The sequence below is a fragment of the Microcaecilia unicolor genome, chromosome 1 (assembly GCF_901765095.1).
Source record: "Microcaecilia unicolor chromosome 1, aMicUni1.1, whole genome shotgun sequence".
Classification (NCBI taxonomy): Eukaryota; Metazoa; Chordata; class Amphibia; order Gymnophiona; family Siphonopidae; genus Microcaecilia; species Microcaecilia unicolor.
In genome coordinates, this window is record NC_044031.1 from 389,097,977 (window position 1) to 389,125,198 (window position 27,222).

General features: G+C 43.1%; 1 protein-coding gene and 1 non-coding gene across 2 annotated transcripts in view; both read right to left on the reverse strand.

Moving 5' to 3' along the window:
• LOC115460279 (extracellular serine/threonine protein kinase FAM20C-like) overlaps positions 1 to 27,222 on the reverse strand; it is a 100,173-nt gene that overhangs the window by 12,039 nt on the left and 60,912 nt on the right. The window lies entirely within an intron of this gene.
• On the reverse strand, positions 26,262 to 26,452 carry LOC115460783. Its single transcript, XR_003940574.1, has one exon. It is a non-coding gene; the product is annotated as a U2 spliceosomal RNA (small nuclear RNA).

Sequence of the window (27,222 nt, forward strand, 5' to 3'; positions counted from 1 at the left end):
ACCCGAGCCAAGCTTTAGTAAACAGGGGGGTTAGTTTTGTTTCATCTTAAAATTTAGCCACCTCACTTGTCGTTCCGTTTTCCAGATCATTTATAAACATGTTAAATAGCACTGGTCCCAGTACAGATCCCTGTGACACTCCACTATTCGCCCTCCTCCATAAAGAAAAATGGCCATTTAACCCTACCCTCTGTTTTCTGTCCAATAACCAATTCCTAATCTACAGAAGGACATTCCTTCTATCTCATGATTTTTTAAATTTTCTCAGGAGTCTCTCATGAGGAACTTTGTCAAAAGCTTTCTGAAAATCCAGATACACTACAGTTTATTTATGCTTTCAAAGAAATGAAGCAAATTGGTGAGACAAGACTTTCCTTGGCTGAACCCATGCTGACTATGTCCCATTAAACCATGTTTGTCTATGTGTTCCATAATTTTTTTCTATTAGTTTCCACTATTTTCCCCAGCAGTGAAGTCAGGCTTACTGGTCTGCAATTTCCTGGATCACCCCTGGAATCCTTTTCAAAAATTGGTGTAACATTGGCCACCCACCAAAGTTCAGGTACCACGGATGATTTAAACGACAGGTTACAGATCACTAACAACAGATCAGCAATTTCATTTTTTAGTTCTTTCAGTACCCTGGGGTGTATGCCAGATTTATCACACTTTAACTTGTCAATTTTGCTCAGTACCTCTACTCCAGATCCTTTTCCACCACCCACTTTCCCTCTTACCTCATCACTCCTCTTTCTTACTTGCTGGCCGTCCCTTCCACATTTCTCAATTAGAGTTGCCAACTTTTCCACAAATCTTAGCTGGATACCCATAATTTTTTATTGAACTTGGTTGTTTCTTTTTCCTTTCAGGCATCTTTTATTAGACCTGTTTGAAACTTTTCAAAAATGTATCCTACTCATTTTTCAATGGACTCTCTTTCAGTTTCTGAGGACTTTAATTTTCTGATTATTGATGAAAAACTATCGGCTTTCACCCAATGCATACAATCAGTCTTAGATACCACTGCTCCTGCTAAATCGATACCAATTAAAACAGATAGAATTTGCTTTCCTTTTTCTATGGATCTGAAACTTCATAGACGCTGCCTATGTTGGGCAGAGAGAAGTTGGCAAACAAATAAAATGACTGCTAATATTGCTTTTAAAAAGGAGAAACGTTCTTTTATTAATAATCATATCAATGACTCCTCTAACTATCCTTATTAACTTTTTAAAATCCTTCGCGGTCGAGATTGAGGGTGTGACGTCACGGAGACAAATGGCTGCCTAGACGATTAGCTCCGACACTCACCTACTTCAAATCAGCATTAGTCGTGCTCACCATACTCTGAATTCGGCAGCGCTACAGAGAAAACGCGGGGCAAACCTCACAGATCAGAATGAGCAAACTCCCTTCGTCGCAGTTGCGAGGGAACGAGGGTAAGGCGCAGAGACGGACCGCGAGGAGTCTTTCGCGCCCCGTTTCCCCGACGATGTCCGACTCTGATTCGGCTGCCTCCCACGTGGCATCGCGCCGTCCCGCGTCAAAAAACAGCCCGTCCAAAGAACTAACTCGCTGTTTAGAAGCACTCCGAGAGGAAATAAAAGCTTCCAAGGTGGAAATTTTGGAGCATGTAGATGCCATCAGCTTGGACCTTAAGGAGTTAGGAGGGCGAGTCGAAACCCTAGAAGAACGCGTGGACGAGCAGGAGGAACAACATGGCGCACTGGGAATGCAGATTTCTCAGCAGCAAGACCAAGTGGAGGACTATAAGTATAAGCTTGACGATTTGGAAAACAGGGGAAGAAGGCACAATTTGAGATTCCGTGGGGTCCCAGAAGAAGAAGGCAATGTGGAAAATGTCCAAGTTATGGTGCGAGCCCTATGTGAAAAGATAATGGGAGAGATCTGGGACCCAGCAGAGGCGACCATGGATCGAGCACACAGAGTGCAGGGTACCCGAGCGGACAATAAACCAAGAGATATCCTTGTTCGCTTTTCCTCCTATGCATATAAAGAAATAATTCTGCAGAAAGCAAGGCGGCTTCCAGCTTTGGTTTTTATGGATGCACAGGTTTCGGTTTTTCAGGATCTTTCACTATTTACCTTGACACAGAGGCGTGCTATGAAGCCGGTGATTGAGATCCTGAACAAGGAAAAAATTGCCTACAGATGGGCCTTTCCATTTGCCATTTGCTATGAAATCAAGGGAAAGCAATGGAGAAGCCGGAAAGTGGCAGACGCATGGAGGAACCTATATGAGATGGGCCTGACTGCAGTCGAGGCGGTACCTACGGTGGTGGCTCCTACGACCAAGGCACGTCTACAGAAGTGGAAAAGGGTCCCGCAGAAAAAGAAAACATCAAGTACCAAGATGTGACTGTATAAATAAGACTGTGTTGCTGGATTTCATATTTTTCTCTTTCATTGCAGGGTTGCAAGTAATGACTTGGAAATACTAAGCAGATTACATTTTAAAGAAGAGATGGGGGCGACTGGTAAATGTGTAATAGAGAGGGATGGTTGTGTGTTAAAAAGGTGGGGAGAAGTCTGGGGGGTATTTGTTTTGGGGGTTGCGTTTCTCTAATATCCCAAGTGGTGCTTAAGGGTGCTGCTTGGTGGATGAGACTGAGGGAGGAAGGGAGGGGGGGAAGGGAGGGGGGCGGGGAATCAATCAAAGGAGCGGGGCTATTACAATTCTTACACACCTTTTCGCGAATATATGGTTTAATATGTGAATCCTAAATGACAGATTATAAATTCTTAAGTTATAATATAAAGGGGCTAAATTCTCCATACAAACGACATGCCCTACTGCGGGAGTTGAGTCTAGTGAACCCACATGTTGTTTTTCTCCAAGAAACCCATCTTTTACGAAAACATGAGGGGCTACTAGTCTCTAAGCAATACCCAAGGGTGGCTTGTGCTTCCGATACAACAGGAGTTAAAAAACGAGGGGTAGCTATTTTATTTCATAAAGAAGTCAATGTACAAATATTACATCAGAGAAGGGACAAAGAGGGGAGATTTTTATTCCTGCATGTAAAGTTGGAGCAGGAGGAGTTTACATTGGTGTGTGTATATGCACCCAATGAGAAGCAGGAGAGCTTTTTTATCCGGCTTCAAAGGGAGTTGCAGACTTTTGTCAGGGGCAAAGTGCTGGTGGCGGGAGATTTCAATGCTACTATGCAACCTGGTCTTGACCGGTCATCTCCTCCTGCTCCGATAGATTGCAAGCTCTCTCAGGCTTTAAAAAACTTTGTGCAGGAGGTGGGTTTGTATGATATGTGGAGGTTGGATAACCCAGGAGCGAGAGACTACACCTACTACTCTCAGGTACATCTTACGTACTCCAGATTAGATTATATTTTCCTTGACAGATCATTGTCGGAGGGAAGGGGGGGCTCCTCCATAGGGAGTATAACCATCTCAGACCATGCTCCGGTCTGGGCGGTTGTCCCCTCTCTGAGGGAAGAGGCTGGAGAAAAGAGATGGACTTTTAATAATAATTTATTACAGGACCCAGAGGTTCGGGCTAGCTTCCTTCCAGTCTTGCAAGAATATTTTACACTCAACTGGGACTCTGGACCGCCGGTTGCCATAGTGTGGGACGCCTTTAAGGCGGTTTCAAGAGGGCATTTTATAAAGCATGCAAGTATAAAAGCCCGAGTCCACAAAACACGCTTGAAGCAATGTATGGAGCAAGTGGGTGTTTTGGAGCTCAGATACAGGATGTCTGGATCTGTGTCTGACTACCGAAAGCTACAGGCCAAGAGGTTGGAACTCGCAGCATTGCATGAGGCAAGTCTTAAATTTGTGCACGCAAGGTTGAATCAGACTTACTATGAGTGTAGCAACAAGCCTGGAAGGTTGTTGGCCTCCAAATTAAGAAAATTAAGAGTTGACCGACACATACTGAGAGTTAGGGATGTCAAGGGACACATGGTTCACAAATCAACACAGATTAGAGACCGTTTTGCTAAATATTATGAGTTGTTATACAAAGAGGATGCTGCTGTACAGACTGGGCAAATTGAGGACTATTTGGCGAACAGGAACTTGCCGAAACTGTCCGACTTAAAAAGGGAAGAATTAGAAGCTCCGGTGAGGGTAGATGAGGTAATCAGGGTGATTAAAGCATTACCGACGGGTAAGGTGCCAGGTCTGGACGGTTTCACAAACGAGTTTTATAAGACATTCGTTTTTGAATTGGCGCCCTATTTAACGAAAATTATTAACTCAGTTAGAGAGGGAGCTCCTTTTCCAAAATCTATGATGGAGGCATGGGTGGCAGTAATACCAAAGCCGGGTAAAGACAACACGGAATGTGCTTCTTATAGACCCATATCTATACTCAATACAGATATTAAGATACTGGCGAAGGTATTGGCAAACCGCTTGGGCCTAATGCTTCCTGGCTTGGTTCATCCAGACCAGGTGGGCTTCGTAGCAAAGAGGCAGGCAATGGATAATATACGCCGTACGATAGACCTGGTGTATGCAGCTCAGACAAAACACCAGCCTTTAGTGTTGCTTGGGTTGGATGCGGAAAAGGCATTCGATCGGGTACACTGGGGTTACCTAGATAGGGTTCTACATAGGATGGGGATAGGTCAGATTTTTAGAACATGGATCCAGGCACTATATTCCTCGCCCCAGGCGTGTGTAAGAGTGAATGGGGGAACCTCAAACTCCTTCATTCTTGGACGAGGAACTAGACAAGGATGCCCGCTGTCCCCCCTACTATTTGACCTAGCTATGGAGCCCTTGGCGGCAGCTATTAGGGAAAATGACGATATCTCGGGAGTAAGGGTGGGATCTCATGAATACAAAATTGCCTTGTTTGCGGACGATGTGCTCCTGTCCCTCACGAAGCCTTTGATTTCCCTTCCAAATTTACTGAAGGAGATTGAGGACTATACCAAGATCTCAGGCTATAAACTGAATGTTAGTAAGTCAGTGGGACTAGCGGTTGATCTATCTCAAGAGGTGAGGGACTCCCTACAAGAGACCTTCACTTTTAAGTGGACAACTAGTGCTTTAAGTTACCTCGGGGTGAAGATTTCAGGGGATTTGTCTGAGCTGTTTGCAGTTAATTATCCTGCCCTTAAGAGAGAGGTACAACGAGATTTGGACAGATGGCAGACCATGAGTTTATCCTGGTTAGGGCGCATTGCCGCGATCAAAATGAATATTCTGCCACGTTTCTTATACCTGTTCCAAGTCCTCCCATTGCGACTGACCAGGTCCTTTTTGTCGGGACTGCAGGATATGCTGATTAGATTTGTCTGGAATCAGAAGAGACCAAGGCTGCCCCGAGCTTTTCTGTATAGGTCCAAGAGGCAGGGAGGGTTAGGAGTGCCAAACCTGTTCTGGTACCATACTGCGGCACAGGCGAGAGCGGCGGTAGATTGGTTTAGAAGAGAGGATTTTAAATTATGGGTTACTTTAGAGCAAGAAATGACGGGTTCCAGGTCCCTTGGCCATTTGATGTGGATGTTAAACAAACACAGAGGTCGGGTAGATAGGTTCCCATCAACGGTTCAGACCACATTTTATTACTGGGACTTAATGTTCCCAGAACGGCAGCCCCCAATATCTGGCTTGGCCCCAATAGTGGATAATCCCTTGTTCGAACCTGGTATTGGCAATAACACTTTTTGTAGATGGGCAGAGGCGGGATTGGACATGATGGGACAGGTACACACAGGAGAAAATATTGCAACTTTTGACACATTGGTGGATGACTTTGGGCTTAGGCCTAGTGATCACTTTGCTTACTTACAGTTGGCTCATTTTTTGAAAGGACCAACGTATAGAGCTTCTATGCGACGCGATGTGCATCCGCTGGAGGAGGCATGTGTAGCTCTGAAGGGTTCGCGTGGACTGATTTCCTACCTCTATAGATACCAGGGGGCGAATGCCAAACCTTCTGTTTTACACAGGAGAAGATGGGAACAGGAGCTACAGTTCACCCTATCAGACACAAATTGGCAGTTTCTAGAAAAAAAGACACTGAGATCTTCTTTAGCAGTGACAATGCAAGAAAACGCTGTCAAGGTGTTTTACCGATGGTATCTGACACCGGTACGGTTACATCACATGTATACTAATGTGTCGGGGGAGTGCTGGAGAAACTGTGGGGTGCCGGGAACTATGGGTCACATTTGGTGGTCATGCCGAAAGGCACAGGCATACTGGAAAGGGGTACAAAATCGCTTGCAAGTCTGGGTGGGACGATCTGTGCAGTGGCATCCCCTTGTTTTTGTACTAGGACAGAGGCCGGAGGGTTGTACACATGATCAGTGGCTATTGATTAGGGATTCACTGCATGCAGCTCGGTTGAACCTAGCACACCATTGGAAGTCACCAAAAGTCCCCTCCCTGGTACGATGGATAACAAAATTGCATTATATATGTGAGATGGAGAGATTAACTGCAGAAAAGCGAAAAACTAAGACTAAATGGGCAAGGATTTGGGATCCATTCTTGAAAGGAAATTTGCGATAAATGGTGTGAATAAGTGTTAGAGGGAGGGGGGAGAGGGATGAGTTAGTAGAAGGGAAGAATAGCTCTTGGGGGGGATTCATTACATGTAAAAATTGGAAAAAGTTTGAAGTGGAAACAGTTTTGAATTAAGCATTTTTGTTGGCTGATGTCTAGCTATGTTCAGACTTATGGATGTGATTTGATACAAAATTTACATAAGGTTATGTACTGAGTTTCATGACGGTTGTACTGGTAAACAAATTTCAATAAACACTTCTATAAATTAAAAAAAAATCCTTCGCGGTCTTACTTCCCCTCCACCACAACCTGTTTTTTCTCTGGTTGCTACCCATACAGAATTTGGATCTTTTTTCGTTTTCAAACTAATTCTTCCTTCTTCAGTACAGTAGTACTACATACTTGCCCTCATCTTTTCCCTCTTCAGTCTGCAATCTCTGATTCTTCTCCTTTATTGATTAATCCTGTTCCCCTTAGTACATTATCATCCTTTTCATCTTTATCTGTTATAGGTTTACAGAAATTGATCCATTCTATGCACCCTTCTGGATCTCATACTGATGGAGCCCGAAATGGGTTTTTAAAGCCTGTGCAGACTTGATGTCTGTGATCTTGCTCAACTTAATTCTAGTTTAATTTCGTGCAGGGTTCCTAATGCTTGGAAAGAGGCTACATTCACTCAATATTGAAAAAATCAAACCTTGAGGCTTCAGAACTAATTTTCATCCTATTGCTAATATTTCTTGCAAAAATCAGAGAGAAGGCTGTATTAAACCAGGTTCTTAAGTTTTGGGAGTCTGCTAATGTCTTTAACCCCAAATAAACTGGTTTTAGAGAAGGCCATAGCACCAAGACTACACTTGTTGTCTCCCTTCTTAATGGTGTTTATTACTCTTTTGATTCTGGTGATTCAATTTGACCTTACATCAGCCTTTGACATGGTGGACCATTCGATCCTTCTTTTTCGCATCAAAGAAACAGGTGTTTTAAGCATCTCTTTGAATTGGTTCAGAACTTATTTTTCAGATAGCACTTTCTCTGTATCTTATGGTGACACTTTCTCCGCCCCATTTCCTTTGTTAGCTGGAGTTCCTCAGGGCTCCACCTTCGCTCCGGCACTTTAAAATATTTTTATTGCGCCGTTAGCTACTTTAATACAGGACCTGGGCTTTACTTTTTATAGTTATGCTGATGACATTCAGCTTTTGCTAGCCCATGATCTTTGATAGCCAAACTGCTTCAGGTGACTTCTTGGATCGCAGATCATAATCGCAAAATCAACCTTAAAAAAACCTAAAGCAATCTGGTTTAGATCAAACGCTCTACCATCAGTTTCTACAGGTGTAGATAACTTTCCTATGAAATTCAGTTCAGCTGGCCGGTCACTTGGTATAATTATTGATGATGCTTTGTCTTTTGGGCCATATATCTCTCTTTTGACCCAGACATTTTTTTTGTGCTGCAGATGATTGGATCTATCAGTCATTATTTAGAGACCTTTGCTCTCAAGACTCTTAATCATGCGTTGATCATGAATCATCTGGACTACTGTAATTCACTTTTTCCTGGTCTTCCTTAGTATTCCATGGGACAACTACAATTGCTTCAAAACACAGCACTTAAACTACTTTATAAAGCTAAACAATCTGATCACGTCACTGCAGTGCTTTGCTGATTGATTGAACAACACTGGCTCCCAGTGGCCAGTAGAATTAAGCTTAAGATTCTTTTTTTGGCACACAAATCTTTTTTCTCTGGAGGCCATTCCTATTTGTTTAATCTTCACACACTTTATCAACCTTCAGGAACACTGCATTCTTCATATTCTAGTTTACTGATTGTTCCATCTCCACGGAAATTGATTTTGAATTTTCATGTTTATCTGCTTTTGGGTGTGTGGCTCCCTTCTTCTGGAATCAATTACCCATCACTTTGCAGTCTGACCCCTCCTACATCAGGTTTAAATCTGCACTAAAAACCTGGTTGTTTAAAAAAAAACCTCTCTCAGTATGATTCTAATTTTAATACTTGTCCCTTTTTTTCTGGTTTGATTCCATTGTTTTGTTTTAGGTAAATTATTGTTGTACTACACAGCATTCCCCTCTTATTGTATGTTGCATTATTATTATTACGCTTGTTTCTGTTTGTATTTTATGAATCCTGGTATTTTGCCTTATTTTATTTTATGGCAGAGGTTTTCAGACCTGCCCTGGAGGCACCCTAGTCAGTCAGGTTTTCAGGATTTCCATAATGAATATTCATGAGAGAGATTTGCATGCACTGCCTTCACTACATGCAAACCTCTCTCAGGCGTGGATGCTGTTTAAAAACACCATCCTGGAGGTTCAGGACAAATATATTCCACGTATTAGAAAAAAGGGAAAAAAGACTAAACGTCAGCCGGCGTGGCTAAACAGTAAGATAAAGGAAATCATTAGAGCCAAAAAACAATCCTTCAGAAAGTGGAGAAGAGAACCAACTGAAAGTAACAGGATAGATCATAAGGAATGCCAAGCCAAATGCAAAGCGGAGATAAGGAGGGCAAAAAAGGACTTTGAGAAGAAATTAGCGTTGGAAGCAAAAATACATAGTAAAAACTTTTTTAGATACATTAAAAGCAGGAAACCGGCCAAAGAGTCGGTTGGGCCGCTGGACGAAAATGGTGTTAAAGGGGCGATCAAGGAGGACAAAGCCGTAGCGGAGAAATTAAATGAATTCTTTGCTTCGGTCTTCACCGAGGAGGATTTGGGGGGGACACCGGTGCCGGAAAGAATATTTGAAGCGGGGGAGTCGGAGAAACTAAACAAATTCTCTGTAACCTTGGAGGATGTAATGGGTCAGTTCAGCAAGCTGAAGAGTAGTAAATCACCGGGACCTGATGGTATTCATCCCAGAGTATTAATAGAACTAAAAAATGAACTTGCGGAGCTACTGTTAGAAATATGCAATCTGTCCCTAAAATCGAGTGTAATACCGGAAGACTGGAGGGTAGCCAATGTTACTCCGATTTTTAAGAAAGGTTCCAGAGGAGATCCGGGAAATTATAGACCGGTGAGTCTGACGTCGGTGCCGGGCAAGATGGTGGAGGCTATTATTAAGAATAAAATTGCAGAGCATATACAAAAACATGGACTGATGAGACAAAGTCAGCACGGATTTAGTGAAGGGAAGTCTTGCCTCACCAATCTAATGCATTTTTTTGAGGGGGTAAGCAAACATGTGGACAATGGGGAGCCGGTTGATATTGTATATCTGGATTTTCAGAAGGCGTTTGACAAAGTGCCGCACGAAAGACTCCTGAAGAAATTGCAGAGTCATGGAATCGGAGGTAGGGTATTATTATGGATTAAGAACTGGTTGAAAGATAGGAAGCAGAGAGTAGGATTGCGTGGCCAGTATTCTCAGTGGAGGAGGGTAGTTAGTGGGGTCCCGCAGGGGTCTGTGCTGGGTCCGTTGCTTTTTAATGTATTTATAAATGACCTAGAGATGGGAATAACTAGTGAGGTAATTAAATTCGCCGATGACACAAAATTATTCAGGGTCGTCAAGTCGCAGGAGGAATGTGAACGATTACAGGAGGACCTTGCGAGACTGGGAGAATGGGCGTGCAAGTGGCAGATGAAGTTCAATGTTGACAAGTGCAAAGTGATGCATGTGGGTAAGAGGAACCCGAATTATAGCTACGTCTTGCAAGGTTCCGCGTTAGGAGTTACGGATCAAGAAAGGGATCTGGGTGTCGTCGTCGATGATACGCTGAAACCTTCTGCTCAGTGTGCTGCTGCGGCTAGGAAAGCGAATAGAATGTTGGGTGTTATTAAGAAGGGTATGGAGTCCAGGTGTGCGGATGTTATAATGCCGTTGTATCGCTCCATGGTGCGACCGCACCTGGAGTATTGTGTTCAGTACTGGTCTCCGTATCTCAAAAAAGATATAGTAGAATTGGAAAAGGTACAGCGAAGGGCGACGAAAATGATAGTGGGGATGGGACGACTTTCCTATGAAGAGAGGCTGAGAAGGCTAGGGCTTTTCAGCTTGGAGAAGAGACGGCTGAGGGGAGATATGATAGAAGTGTATAAAATAATGAGTGGAATGGATCGGGTGGATGTGAAGCGACTGTTCACGCTATCCAAAAATACTAGGACTAGAGGGCATGAGTTGAAGCTACAGTGTGGTAAATTTAAAACGAATCGGAGAAAATTTTTCTTCACCCAACGTGTAATTAGACTCTGGAATTCATTGCCGGAGAACGTGGTACGGGCGGTTAGCTTGACGGAGTTTAAAAAGGGGTTAGATAGATTCCTAAAGGACAAGTCCATAGACCGCTATTAAATGGACTGGAAAAATTCCTCATTTTTAGGTATAACTTGTCTGGAATGTTTTTACGTTTGGGGAGCGTGCCAGGTGCCCTTGACCTGGATTGGCCACTGTCGGTGACAGGATGCTGGGCTAGATGGACCTTTGGTCTTTCCCAGTATGGCACTACTTATGTACTTATGTACTTATATGAATATTCATTGTGGATATCCAGAAAACCTGACTGGCTGGGGAGCCTCCAGGACAGGTTTAGGAACCACTGGTTTATGGATTGCTGTTTATGTGTGGTTCATATTTTGTATTATTATGAACTGCATTGATAATTGGTGACCTTGCAAGAGGAGGAAGAGGGGCAGGGCCGGTGCTAGGGTTTCTGGCACCCTTCTGCAACATATAAATTGGTGCCCTCCTCCCTCATTAATATAAATGTTAGGTTACACACACAGACACACACATCCATTTCCCTAAAACTCATTTACCAATACTCAGTTTGTTCACAAGATGTTACTAATTAATTACAAAAGGGAGGTTTTACAAAAGGTTACAACCACATAGCTTTTTGTGCTTTCATGTTTATAAAATTAGCAATTAATTGGGCATATATCACCCTCATGGACCTTTGGTCCGACATAATATAGCAGTTCTTACAAGTTAAATGTAAACATGTTCTGCATCCACAAAAATCCAACCTCCCCTAACAACAGGTGCAGATCAGAACTAGGACATTTCTCCATGAGAGTTACTATACAACAAAATTCTGATTCTTATGTCATCTGAGCAATAGCAACATAAATCTCTCCACTACCAGCCACATTATGAAATAATACAAAACATGAAAAGAAATCTTAACTCAACATACATTACAAAGACATGTCATACAACAGTAGCACTGATTCTATGATTCAAGCAGCAAGAACCCTACCTATGAATTGGCAGCACTACAACTATTACACTGGGTCCTAAATCACAAACATACTACTACAGGTAAAACAGTCACACACCAAACACAGACAAACTCTTACGAAATACAGAACAAGGGATCAAATTACAAATAGAAATATGTGGGTCCAAAGGTTCATGTATTTCCTGACCTAGGGCCTTTTTGGTTTTCAAACCTTAAGTCTTAGCCCTGGGAAGAACATATTTCCTGCAATTTCCATGTATTTATAAAACTTGGGAATAAAACTTTTGCCTTCCTCATCCAGGTCATTTAAGACATTTATTTGAAGCTCAAACACCTCTGGTTCCAATAGTAGCGTCTTCTCCTATTTTGGATGCTGCATCTACTGAATAGATTAGTCTTGTAAATTTTATGTTACCTTTAAGGCCTCCGGAAGACAAATTCCTTTATTTGTTAGGCATTATTATTATTATTCCAGTTCTTGTATTCCACCTGTACCGCTGCAGTTTAAGGACGGATTGCAATTGATGAAGAGCTGGACTAGTCGTTGTGGTGGTCATATGGTTAAGTGTTTGAGAGGCCTTCTTTATAGAACAAGAAGGTTTGTAGTAGCCTTCTGAATTGCAGGGATTGTGAGCACGATCTCAGGGATTTGGGGAGTAGATTTGGATTCGCTAGTTGGTAAAGGATGAATAGATTTAGGTGTTTGGTTGATCTTAGGTTCTTATACACTGGAAATTTGAGCAGTGACCTTAGTAGGGATATGGAGTTTGACATGTACTCTGGGGCTTCCCAACTGAGTGTTTTGAAGTTGGTGATACCTAGTTTAAACTGTATTCGTTCTTTGATTGGTAACCAATGGAGTTTGAAGATGTGGGATTGAAGTGGTTCATATCTGGATAATCCAAAAATTAGTCTGACTGCAGAGTTCTGTACTAACTGCAGATGCTTGATCAGAGCTTTGGAGCATACGGCTAGTGCTAGGTTGCAATAGTCTAGTTTAGGGAGGATTAGGAATTGGACCAGATGTTAGAAGGTTTCTAAGGGTCCGCAGTTTTCTCAGGGTGATAACGAATTCTTTGACAGTTGATTGGGTGGTTCTGCATGGTCAGTAGATGTCTTAGTAGATTTCTTAGTAGATTGTGGGGTGGGTTCTCCTCCTCTACTTTCTTTGCCCCTCTTCAGTGTCTTTATCCTTCAAGTTGGTTATGTGAACTATTTCTGTTAATGTCTTGTTATATTTTGCATGCTTTTGCTTGTTATCAGGAATGGATAACATTTTCTGTGTTCACGTTTTAGTAGTTCAGAAGTAAAATTATGTATTAAAAATAAAAATAAAAAAAAGAAAGAAAGAAACATGAACACAAATATTGAACTGGGAACCCCAAGAAGTGAAACTTAGCATATACTGCAATACTGGAGAAATAAAAACAGAAATACATGAACAAATACAAATACACCCATGGTACACTTTTCCTAAAGCTAACATTCCAGTTAATAAATTCAAAATAAAACACTTTTTTTCTCTCTTCCTCTCTTGTTTGTCTTCTGCTGACTCTTTCTAGTAGTACCCGTCCATATATTATTTTTCCTTTCTTCTGCCTGTCTTGTTCCAGTCCTTCACTAGATCTGTGTCTAACATATTCATTTCCCTTTTATTTTTCTCCTTCCTTCCTTTCTTTTCTGTCTACTCACATTTCACCCTCTCTCACCTTTCTTTTTATTTCTCACCTACCTTTCAACTTTCCATCTTCTTCTCGCTTGCTCTATCTCTCCATCTCTCTCTTTCCCCACCTCCTCTTCCCTTCTTTTATGTGCTCCTCCATTTTCAAGTTTCTACCCACTTCTTTCACTCATCTCCTTGACAACCCCCATGGCCTTTCCAAAGGGCTACACCATTCCAAACATCTCCCCTCCCTCCACCCTTGTAGCCCAGCATCTCCTTCCTCTCCCTCTTTCTCTTCCCTTTCCTTGTAGTCTCACATCTCCCTGCTCCTTCTTCCCATCCACCCCAGCACCTCCCTGTCCCATCTCTCATCCCTCATGGTCCAGCATTTCTCTCAGGAGTGTCACAAGCGTCAAATGAACTCTGTGTGACATGCCCCCAATTGACACCATGTGCTCCTGCCCACCCACTTTGTGACATCAGAGCAAGGTAAGCCAATGGATGGCTTCCCTTGCATCCTGTGCAGCTGCACCATCTGCATATAACTTGCTACAGCCCTGATTTCTCCCTCTGTCTTTCCTGCACTTCTTCCCCCTTCTCCCCATGATCCAGCATCTCTCCCTCTTTGTCTTCCCTCCCTCTCTCCCTCTCCTCTGCCCCTGGGCCCGACATCTCTCCCTCCCTCCCCCCCAGCCACTAGACCACTAACGGAAGGAGGACCTACATGTGGGTTCAGGAGGTCTGTTTGGGCTGGGCCAAGCCAGGCTCTGCTCTAGCACTTTGGTTTCAGTCAAAATCATGCAGCAAATTTTGGATGCAGATTCGGTTTTGGCCAAAAACATGAAACCCAGTTTCAGTCGCCCTTTAGATTCCAGAAGCCCTAGTTTACAAATATCTTGTCTGTTCAAGTTGTATGTTAAGCAGTGAAATTATCATCATAGGGTGAGCCTAGAAACCCAGCTTATCAATAACCTGCCTGTGTTGTGTAAAGCTGTAAAACTGTACTTCTAGTGTGAGCCTAGAAATCCAGTTTACATGTTTCTTGCCTGTCATAAATAAAGCAGTAAGCAGAATGTGAGGTGTCTTGAGGTGCAGAGAAAAGTATGAAGCAAAGGGTCTAGTTTATGCATGCCCATCATGGATAGAAAAGTTGTGCACTCATATCCTATTTGGTTTTATTCCTGAAACACTGATGAACAAATACTTTTGAAGTTGTATGAAGGAATTATGGTTCCAAAGTTTTGTAATAAAACTGTCGATGGGAGCTGGATGGCCTGACAATACCATAGCTGGCCTGTGGAAGGTGCTATGTCCTAATGGGTAGTAGAATTGAATATATGTATTAATTTAAACACCAGCACAACTGAAAATAGGCCCAGGTAGCATATTTAAACTATTTTTTCTATAGGGGAGTGTTTCCCCTTATAATTCACCATACCAAAAAATATTCTAATTCTGGTCTCAGTACAGGAGCAGTAACACACTCCTTCTTCCACTTTGCAAAATAACATAAAACCCTGCAAAAAGACACTCAGAATCTACATTATATAGCAGACTTGCCATACTATAACAGCACTAATTTCCAGACTCAAACTGCAACAACTCTATGAAAAGACAGCACTGTAAATATTACACCTGGCCCTACAGCACCAGTACACTGTCCTACTGAGAAATGGGACTGCTACAGATCTCTTCACATAAACTACACATAGCAGAATCCTTTACCTTCATCATACATATGGAGATACCCTCAGCTAATACAGGAAAGAGACCATAAATCAGAAACAAACATGAATTTACAAAATGAAATGGAAACTCCCCAAAGATGCCATGTTTTCTCTTCTTCTCATGCCTATTTTGGTTTTCAGAATGTGGAATGAGGAGAAAGATTTAGAGGAAGAAAAGAGTCAGAGCCTGCAGGATGTCTCACGTTTTCCATTAATTATTCTGTTCCTCTCACTTTTATTTTGTTGTCCCCTTAAACTGTGTCAGCAGTTGCTGTGAGTAGGAGAGGTGGTGGTGCTTTCTTCCACGTACATGATAAAATGACTTTGGGTTTACAGCCCAGCGTTAATTTTAGCATCATGCGCTTTCACTGGAACATTTAATTTTGGGGGTCGAGTTTCCTGTGCCTGCTAGTGTTGTGTGTGCAAGAAGTGAGCCCTCTAGCTGGGAGAGAGAGAATTGTATCTTCCTCTTTAAAAAAAAAAAAAAAAAAAAAGCAAAAGTGTCTTGGAACTTCAACCAGCATGTGAGGCCCGAAACTGAGAGAGCAGGCTTCCCTGCTGGTTATTTCCTCCCAAATTCTTAAAGGATTGCAAATACATTTGATTCAGGCACCAAATCTCTGCGATATTAACATCTAAAAACTCCCCCGAGACTGACGTGTTACATTTGTAAAGCGTGAGCTAGCAGATGGTGCCACTACAGCACAGAAATGCGAAGCACGAGCACGCTTTATCTGTTTTTTTTCCATCCAAACGTGGTATTCCAATTTTGTTATAGCAAGTTGCTCGAAAAAGTTCTATAGTTCATCTCCAGGTAAGAACACCCAACCACCCTAAATTAGGAGCTGAGCAGGATACCTGGTGTAGTAGACAGGAAGGGACTAAGGGAGGCGATAAGGCAAGCGTCAAAGCAGTGGGCGGGATAATGCAAATAAGAACTAGTCATCGGACACTCAGCGAAAAAAAAAAAGAACAGGAAAAAGCTAAGTAGGAAGAAAACACAGCTAGATTTCTTAAGAATTACTTGAAAGACGACTATGGTTGTAGAATGTGAGACTTGTGGAAGAAATAGAAATGATTAAAATACTTTGAATGGTCTCTCGGGGCTGGTGATGCAGATTCGAGACTGTCTCTCTGTGAGCTTGAAAGAGAAAAGGAACAGAGAGCAGCTTGGATAATGAGTTTTTTTTTCCTTTCCAGTCTTTGATCGAGTGTAGTATTTTGAAGGACATAGCATAGGAATCTCTGCCTTTCAACTTTCAAGCCAAAGTGTAGTAGTTCTCTGAAGAGCAGAAAGAATCAAGAAAAGTAGAGGGGGAAAGAAGATGTAACTGTTACTAACACAGAGAACAATTTCTAGATTTATAAATAAAAACGTTAACTGAGCCAGCAAAGAAATGGAGCTGGCGATGCTGTCCCTGAATGATGGCAAGATTCCAGGGTATGAAGTTTACAAAGAGACTTTGAGCAGGTTAAGATGCAGGCAGGCATGAGAACAGGAACGGTAAGCTTCTTGTATACAAGGAAACAAAGACTAAAATGAGAAGACCAGTGGCCTTACTGTGAATTATAAGATTTAAGATTGAAACAGCATGTTCCTATATACATGACTGATCCCCTAGCCATTTTCTTCTGGGGACTGCCAGGCTGGCTGCTTGTGTGAGACTGACAATACTGCAGATAACAAGGAAGGAAATTGTCCTTATCAATTCATTTCTTTCAATTTTTTCCCATAAAGTACTTGTATATAACTATAAGAAATGTAAACCACTTTGGTAGTACCCCAGAAAGGTGGTATATCAAAACCATGACCCTTTACTTTACCTAATGTAATAACGATATTAACATCTTTGACATTTACATCTAGTACTCATATTTTTACATATGTAAATATAAAGGCCTCAACAAATTTTAATTAAATCTAGGTACCAGGCCAAAACTTAGACGATAGTAGCTGAGACCTCTCTTGCTTCTCCTTCCCCACCCCTCTAACATTGTCTGCAGTGAATTTTATTTTTTCTTGGTGGGGCGGGGGGGAGGGAAGAGGGATCCCTGATATCTGTTTTTTAATTCTGACACATTTGTCCAGTATTGCAGTACAAACATGCCTGTAGACTTGTCTCCAAATATGCCATCTTTGGCCAGAATAATTGAAAAATGGGTCTTGCGCCAGACTGAATGTTTGCATGAACACACTCTTCCTGATCAGTTCCCAGTGTGGATTTCAGAGGGAGCATAACACCAGAACGATGGTGACTGATTGAGGGGGGGGGCCCTTGGGGTTAGTGGGGCTGGTTGGTCCGCCACAAAGGGGGCCTTGATTGGGGGTGAAGTCCAAGAGGGGCACTCAGTCTGGGAGGCCATGGCTTGGCAGCCCGATACTCTTATGCCCATGGAATAGTGCTGCTTGCGAGATGGCTTGCAAGCAGTGTTATTACCAATTTGCCACGGAAGTCAGGAACCTGTGGTACTGGGATGTCACAGGTTAGTTACTCCCATGGTGAATCAAGGTGTAGTAAAATCCCACCTTTTACTGCACCTTGATAACTACCCTTTAACTGCATAAATTCTAGTCAGATAGAATAAATACATAATTTTATTGAAAAACTATATAAAAAAAAACAGGATACTGATACAATACACAAGAGTAGGAATTGAGCATTTTAAATTGTGGAATACCTATGGCCATTTTGACAATTAGTATATCATTACTTAAAAGTATAGGAATCAGGGCCCTTTAAAGATGGCTGTGGTGTCTTTTGTTCCCACTTTTATTCATTACAATCTAGAACGGTGATCCTTGATGGCAGTTCTTACTTTTGGTGTCACTTTGCAGTGCTTGTTGGTAAGTGCCAATTTCCCTTTTTTTAAAAATAGATAGTGATTATATTTATTTATAAATGTAAAGTCTAATATAATAAAATATTAACATCCTTGACATGCATATCTATTACTCATATTTTTACAAATGTATATACATATGTAAATATATCAGGTCTCAACAAATTTTCATTAAATCCAGGAGCCAGCCCAAAAACTTAGGAGCCAGCAGCTGAGACCTCGCTTGCTTCTCCTTCCCCACCCCTCCAACATTGTCTGCAGTGAATTTTATTTTGTCTTCGGAGGTTGGGGGGGGGGGGGGGGAGAGGGATGGGAATCCCCTGCCAGATCAGCAGCTGCTCTTTCAGAAACTTATTTACTAAGGCTCTTTTGCTATTCTATGTCCCTGGGCAAAGAAACTTTAGTAAATCAGTTCCTCAAAGTACCTTTGCAAGTCACTGGCACAGCCAGCAGTCTCCCTTCCAAATGTATGCTGTCAGCTGTGTGACAGCACTGCCTTGATAGGTGAAGCAAAGAAGCAACTGCCTCTTTGTATCACATATCACCATTGCATGGGTTCCTATCAGTCTCTGTATCTGTCTCTCATGCCCCTCTCCAACCTTTACCCAGTCTCTCTCTCATGCTCACCCCCTTCCAGCCTTCCTCCAGTCAGTCTCTCTTATGCCCCCCTTCCAGCCTTCCTCTGGTCAGTTTCTCTTATACACCCCCAAGTCTTAACTCAGTCAGTCTCTCATGCCCCCCCTTCAGCCTCCACTCAGTCAGTCTCTCTCACACTTTCCCTTTAGCTTTCACCCAGTCAGTCTCTGTCATGCCCCCCTCTAACCGTCACACAGCTAGTCTCTCATGCCCCCCAAAGCTTTCTCCTGGTCAGTGTCTTTCATGCGCGCCCCCCCCCCCCCCCGCCATCCTTACCTGGTCAGTATCTCTCATGCCCCACCTCCAGCCTTAACCCAATGTTTCTCATATGCCCCAGCCTTCAGCCACTCAGTCTCTCATTCCCCCCCCCCAGCCTCCCATAGTCACCAGCTTTTACCTCCCTACTCGCAGCGCTGCCTCTGAAACAGCATTCCTGGCTCTGCAGTGATTGGGCTTTCCAATACTTGAGCTGTGCTGTGCAGGAAGTTTGACAAGTCTTGCGGTTTCAAGTCTTCCTGAACCTCCTGCACAATGGAGCTCAAGTATGTGGAGAGCCCAATCACTGTGCAGAGCCAGGAAAGCTGTTTCAGAGGCAGCGCTGCGAGTAAGTAAAAACAAAAAACACCCCAACCTTTAAGGGGTATGAAATCCCAGGAATCCGGATGCAATTTCTAGGTGCCAGGGCAACCTGGTGCCCGGGATTTGTTGAGCACTGGAAAAACAAATGTCTATATATCTATATAAAATTTGATTGTAATATTGTATAACCATTAAATTTTGTTTTGAATGAAAACATTATGTCTTATGAGTCAAAGATACATATACACTTTGTGAATACTTCTGTGCTTTTTCCTAGAAAGAATGATTTAATGTATGGTAAACTAAAATTTCTAAATAAGATATATGGGCCCTTTTACTAAAGCTTAGCGCATGGTAACGGACATTAGTGTGCACTAAGTTCATAGGTATAAAATAAGATGAGCAGCATTTATCGCATGCTACTTCTGCTAATGCATGCTAAACTTGAATAAAAGGGCCAAAGGTGTAGCTAGGTAGGTTGCCAGGGGAGCAGCCGCTCTCTCAAACGGACTTCCAATGGTGCCCGTGCCTATTTTTAATGTGTCTGTCGTGTTTAAATTAAGCGCCAGTGCCCGCAGCAGTCCATTCTCCGCTCCCACCATGCCCTCAACCTGGTTATGCTGAAAAGAGCCCCATAGTTGTATATAACTAGTAAATCAGGCCCGTTTCCGAAACAAATGAAACGGGCGCTAGCAAGGTTGTCCTTGGAGTGTGTATATTTGAGAGAGAGAGAGTGTGTGTGTGTGAGAGAGAGAGTGAGTGTGAGTGTGTGACAGAGAGAGAGAGTGAGATTGGGCGCGAGTGTGTATGTGAGAGAGAGAGTGTGTGTGTGTGTGAGAATGAGAGTGTGTGCCATGGGCCCCGCTCCCTCCTTCTGAGTTCCAGGGTCGTCCCCCTCCCTCCGAGTTCCAGGGTTGACCCTCCCTCCCTCCGAGTTCCAGGGTCGCCTCCCCTCCCTCCGAGTTCCAGGGTCGCCTCCCCCTCCTTCCGAGTTTCATGGCCCCCCTCCCTCCGAGTTCTATGGTCTCCCCCCCTCTCCCTCCCTTAGAGTTCCAGGGTCACCCCCCCTCCCTCCCTCCAATTTCCAGGGTCTCCCTCCCTCTCTCCCTCCCTCCCTGCCATCCGAGATGCTGCGTCACCCCTCCCTCCCTCCGAGTTCCAGGGTTCCCCTCCCTCACTCCCTCCGAGTACCATGGTTCCAGGCGCAGTCGCTCCAAATTGTAGAAATCCTCTTCACAGGAAAGCAAAAGCATTGTTAAATGGTGTGCAGGTACAGCGTCGGCACTTCTCTCTGTGTTAGCTGTGGTCCCGCCCTCATTTTGGAAACAGGAAATGAGGGCGGGACCACAGCTAACAGAGAGAGAAGGGCCGAGCGTGCACACCTGTGGGCAGCGACCTGGGGGGGTGGCGTTGCGGCGAGGGTGGCAGGGGCGGGGCCTCATGCTGGTGTGCTGTTGGTCATTGCTGCAGCTGACATAAGCGGAAGTATGTAACATGACAGTACAGGAAGCTTCAGCCACGGTCCACCAGGGAGGCAGCTTCAGAACATTGGAGGTGGGTTTTATTATATAGGATATAAAGTATGGGAGAAAATAATACGGTAGGGAAGTCTGTAGGCCAGGTACAAGTGATTTCATCAGCAGAAAACTAGGTATAAGTATCCTGAAAGAGGAAAGTCTTTAACTCTGTGTTGAAATGAGGTAGTGAAGTAAGTTGTCTAAAATGAGATAGTAAGGAATTCCATAGCTTTGGACCTTGAAATGAAAACATAGTGTATCTGCTATGTTCATGATAAAGTTCTTGATGTGACAGAATAGACATAAGATTGAGTTGTGATGATATTAGTGCTCTTGTTTGTGTATAAGGGGTGAGATATCTCAGAAGATAGAGAAGTTCAGAGGCAGCAAGGGTTTTGAATATTAACAAAATAATTTTAAATTGGAAGCCAGTGGGCAGATTTAAGGGAGGAAGTGGCATGATCACACTAACCGTTGTCACCACATCCTCCAGCAATGAGTTCCAGAGCTTAACTATTCTTTGAGTGAAAAAATATTTCCTCCTATTTGTTTTTAAAGTATTTCCATGTAATTTCATTGAGCGTCCCCGGTCTTTATACTTCTTGAAAGAGTAAAAAATTGATTCACTTTTACCTGTTCTACACCACTCATGATTCTGTAAACATCAATCATATCCCACCTCAGCCACCTCTTTTCCAAGCTGAAGAGCCCTAACCTCTTTAGCCTTTCCTCATATGAGAGGAGTTCCATCTCCTTTATCATTTTGATCACTCTTCTTTGAGCCGGTCTGGTTTGTGTCAGGTCTTGGTTTCTTGGGCCACATTACCTCCATATTTCAGGTACTGCATTGGCTGCTGGTTTTGCAAAGAATACAGTTTTAAAATCTGATCCCTGATCTTTTAAGGCTTTAAAGGATGCTGGTTCTAACTACCTCCATGATTTGCTTGTTCCATATATACCTGGATGTGTCTTTTGGTCTGTGATTTCATATCTGCTTATGGTTCCTTCCCTCTCTAAAAAAGGCCATATTTGCACTTTAATTTCCAATAGCAGGTCTACAGATGTGGAACTCTACCTGAATAGTTGAGATCTGAATGTAATTACTTAAGTAAAAAAAACAAATTAAAGTCTTCTTTCAGGAGGCCTTTCAGTACCTGTCTGTAGCTCCTGGTTAACATTTTTTTGTTGTATTGAGATGGTAATAAATAGTGGCTTGGTTTACAGGTCACTTGTCTGCCCTTCTTTGACTCCTATTTCGTTTGGTACTTCTTTTTAAACAGTGGATCACTTTAAATACCTAGAGGTCATAAGAGCCAACTTTTCAAAATTATTGTGGGTGCTAAGCCCAAAGGAAATAACCCTTCTCTGGACACATACAAGGAATTTTCTCAATATTGGGGGTGCTCAAGCACCCACAGAGTCGGCTCCAATGCTAGAGGTGTTGTTTTCATAGTTATCTTCATTTCTCTTTGCTGCATATGCTCACTCTTTCATCACTGATCTTGAGTAGAGAGATGTGGTAGCTGTGTTAGTCCACTTCTAAAGCCAGTCAATAGAAATAAAATAAAACATAGACAAGAAAATAAGATGATACCTTTTTTATTGGACTAACTTAATACATTTGGCCAGCACTGGTGGGGATGGGAATATCTCTTTCAGTAGTTCATCCTCCTGGAATAGTGGCTGCAGATCTCTTATGATTTTCCTGAGTTTTTCCAGCTCTGGGTTGTGTGTCACTACAAGGGGGATTGTATCTGTGGCTTTCTTTGCCTTGTACTGTAGCAGATTTTCCCTGGGTGTTTTGAGGGAGGAGGCAGTATCAGTGGCGTAGCCACGGGTGGGCTTAGGTGGGCCAGGGTCCACCCATTTATGGCTCAGGCCCACCCAACAGTAGCACATGTTTAGTGGTAACTGGTGGGAATCCCAAGCTCCACCAGCTGAAGATTTCCCCCTGATGGTAACAAAAACGCTACTCTCCACGACACCGGCACCTGCTCAGTTTTCAGTGCATTACTGCTGCCAATATGGAAAGAAGCATTTTCCCACCAGCTGAGATTTGTTTTTGGAGGGGGGGAGAACACTTGGTGCCCACCCAATTCTTGCCGAGGCCCACCCAAAATCTGTTGTCTGGCTATGCCCCTGGGCAGTATTCTTGGAGATTATTTTGGGGTTGCAGCCTTTCTGTTTGAAGGATGCAGTCAGGATTTTGAAGTGCCTATCTCTGTCCCCTGGGTCAGAGCAGATACAGTGGTACCTTGTGGCTTGGCTTTAAATAACGGATCTTTTTGTATGTGAAGGGTGGAAGCTGGAATTGTGGAGGTAGCTGCATTTGTCTTTAAAACAATGCTACAGGTCACTGTAAAACAATTTTACAGTTCTTTCAATACATACCATCCTACAATCAGATTCAAAATTGACTACTCCCTAGAAAGTCAATTGTTTAGACACCACAGTTTCAATCAGCAATGGCTACATACAAACATCCATATACAGGAAACCCAAAGACAAATGCAGCTACCTGCAGAACTCCAGCTTCCACCCTTTACGTACAAAAAAGATCCATTATTTACAGCCAAGCCACAAGGTACCACCGTATGGGCTCTGACCCAGGGGACAGAGATAGGCACTTCAAAATCCTGACTGCATACTTTGCACAGAAGGGATACAACCCCAAAATAATCTCCAAGAATATTGCCTCCTCCTTCAAAACACCCAGGGAAAATCTGCTACAGTACAAGGAAAAGAAAGCCGCAGATAGAATCCCCCTTGTAGTGACACACAACCCAGTGCTGGAAAAAATAAGGCAAATCATAAGAGATCTGCAGCCACTACTCCAGGAGGATGAATTACTGAAAGAGATATTCCCATCCACACCAGTGCTGGCCTTCCGACAGCCACCCAATTTAAAACACAAGCTAGTGAGAAGCAAGCTTTCAACAGAGACCCAAAAAGAAGAGAAAAGATAGGCGCAGTGCCCCAGAGGTGCACGGAGCCGTAGCTAACAGGGCGACGTGCACCGAGGGGCATGCGCGTTCATGCCTGCGGGGTGCCAGTAGGGCACGTTCCCGCCGTAAATCGGCACCCCGCTGGCATGGGAGGAGAGAGAGAAGGGTTTAAAACCCCGGGGAGGAGCCCGGACGGCCTCTTCTCGCGTCCGGGCTCCAGGTGCACCCACCCCTCCCTCCGCAAGATATCCTGATGTTTACTGTTTTTATACCTTGTCGCAGCTATGGCGGGGTACCCAAGCCTGATGGTGTAAGCTAGGCAGCTGGGTCAGCTGCGCTTACGGTTGAGCTCCCTTGCTCGACGGCGGGGAGCTCAGGTTACGATTGGTCAGTCTTGCTATGACGGCGGACTGGGTTGGACAATGAGCCTGAGGCTGGATAAGCTTGGGTATACCCATGGTTGAGATGTTTTGTATCCAAATAAAGCTGCGGCCGTGTTATGCCATATGAAATATTGTGTACATGTATTATTGAATTTCCTGTATTGTTATGAATTTGTAAACCGAGGGTCTCGGCTGCCCATGTTATGGCACACATCCTTGCAATATATCCAGCTGCAAACTATGCCAAAACATTTCACAAGACCCCACAGTCATTTACAATGGAAAAATATTCAACATAAAGGAATCCTTCACATGCTCATCTTCCAATGTAATATATGTCATCCAGTGTAAAAAATGTGACAAAGGGTGCTATATTGGAGAAACAAGCCAGATGCTGAAGAAGAGATTTAATTTACATAGACATAATATGAAAAATGCCAGTGCCAATCAAGATGTTACCTCTGTGGGATGAAGAAGACTGTACTAATGATTTTATAGTGAGAATACTTAAAGGAAACTTTAAAACAATACAGGAACGCAAGACGTTTGAAGTCAAAATGATTAAATATTTTGACACCCACCAGACAGGACTTAACAAAGATCTGGGTTTTCTAGCCCATTATAAACCATGAAATTTAACTGCTTTGTCACCCTCTGATCACCATGCCTATCTCCCTGTCCACCATCCTCTCAGCCCTCTCTGTTTCTCAGCTAGCCCACCCCACCCCAGTGGCGTTCCGAGGGGCGCTGACACCCGGGGCGGATCGCCGATGCGCCCCGCCCCCCGGGTGCAGCACCCCCCATGCAGTGCGACCCCCCCCCCCCGGTGAAGGGACACCCCCCACCCCGGGTGGACACTGCTGGGGGGGTACCACGCGCTGGTCAGCGCCGTTGGTTTCCATGCTCCCTCTGCCCTGGAACAGGTTACTTCTTGTTCCGGGGCAGAGGGAGCATGGAAACCAATGACGCTGACCGGACCGCGGAACCCCCCCAGCGGCGTGCACCCGGGGCGGACCGCCCCCACCTTGGTACGCCACTGCCCCTCCCTCATCCTTTCAGACTGTCACTGAAATACTTTGATGTTTCGCTTATATATGCTGTTACTTATCAAAATTTGCTTATTTCTGATCTGACGAAAAAGGGCTACCTTCGGAAGCTAATCAAAAAATGTATTGTTAATCCAATAAAAAAGTATCATCTTGTTTTATTTTATTCTATTTCTGTTGACCATCACTGATCTCTAAACTGGACTATTGCAATATAGTCTATGCTGACAGTTCTCATATTCAGGGTTGTAGAGTTGGAGTCGGAAGCAGTTTTTGATGGAGTCAGTCAGTAAAGATGTACCGACTCTCTGACTCCAGCTTCAAAATAAAAACTTACAATAGTGTACTGCATATTTTCATTTGACAGCATTTTTTTGTTCAGACTTTAAGTATATTTTGTAGTCTAATTTTGTACATAATGAAATATCCTGTACTTCTGTAATTAATCACGTTTCTTTTAGACTTACTCTACATAGTAGGAGTCGGACAATAGAGAAATATAGGAGTTGGGAGTCAAAGGTTTGGTGTACTGATCCCACAGCCCTGCTCATATTAAGTGACTCCAATCATTATGTTTTTTTTTGTGCTGTGTCTGAAAGTTTGGCCGAGCACTAGCTTTCTATACCATATAGGGTTAAAATTTTAAAGTCTTCTTTTGACACACAAGATTCTGTATATGGGTAACCCTGGCTACCTATCTGCAGTTACTATACCTTACTTAGACTGTGTTCTTCGCTTATTTAACAAACTCTATTTGATGCTTCCTAAACTCTTATTTGATGCTTCCTGCTCTGCAGCGGTTTGGTTTTGAATCAGCAGTTATTCAGCCTATTTCTTTTTGGCCCCCAAATAGTGGAATAAAGTTATATTTGTGTGCAGAGATCTCTCTCCCAAAATTTAAAATTGTGATGAAGACATTTTTTTTTTTTGAACAGGCATTTTATTCAGTATGCAGCCTTTGGGATCATGAAACATGATACTAGCTCCTTATCATTTGGGCCTAAGTTGGGTGGAGAGGCTGTTTAAATTGCTTTTCTATGGAAGGGTGACTTCTAGTGGTAGCATAGTATAAAATTACTGCAAGACTCCTATTTCTATCTGGATATCACCTGTATTATATTTTTAGCAGTCTGAACATCTCTATTTTTTTTTTTTAATAGTTAAATCTGTTTTTTGTACCATATAAGTTCCTCCCAAATGGGAGGTGCACCATTCCTGGAGATACTGCAATACCAGGTTGATGCGTGGAGTGGATGAAGCAAGCTCCTATTCCATCTCCCTGTTCCAAAAATCAATTTAATATATGGTCCCTAGATAAGGGACGTATCAGATATTAAACTGATAAGAACAGATACTACACTTGATCTTAGCCAAAAGGCCGAGAAGCGATACTGCAACCTTCTCAGTGCCGAGCAGCCCTCTGTTCCTTTTCTCTTTCTAACTTATGGTGAGACAGTTCTTAATACGTGGCACTAGTGCCAAGTAACCACTCTAAGCAAGGACTTTAATCGTATCCACATAATGCCACAGATTTTCTGGCCAATAAGCACAGTATTGTTTTTTCAAAGCTGGTGTATTCTCTTTCCAGAGAGATTTTTCTCATTCCTTTCGTTTCTCTGGGTGTCGGGTGACTCCTTGATATTTGCATTGGCCTGCCCACTTCTCTGACGCTTTCAGCTTCCACTGTCTCTGGCTTTCCTTCTGCAGCAGCAGAGAGCGATCCTACTTGGCTTCTAACTGGGACAGTGTGATCCTTTCAAGAAGCTGAATTTGAAGAGAATTCCAAGGAGCTGAGCTCATAACAGTATTTGAAACACAAAATCTAATGTGAACGGAATGAAAGTGCCCGTTCCTGCTCATTCCTGTACTTCAGTGGCACCACCTGCAGGTCACACTTTGTAAATACATCACCTCGGTCTCTGCTTTTAGATGTCAACATATCGCAGAGTTCACTCATAGGTGCACAAATCAAAGTTTAGTTGTTTGTTAACTTGGGGAGTAACAACCAGCACTGCAGCCTGATCTCTTCGATATAGAATTCTCATGCTAGTTAGTGTTCCGTGAGACTTTTGTTTCATTTAAGGAAGAAACATAACATAACTAACTCTGTATCGCACATCTTGTCCCCATCTATAATCTGCATTTGGTACCTCAACTATA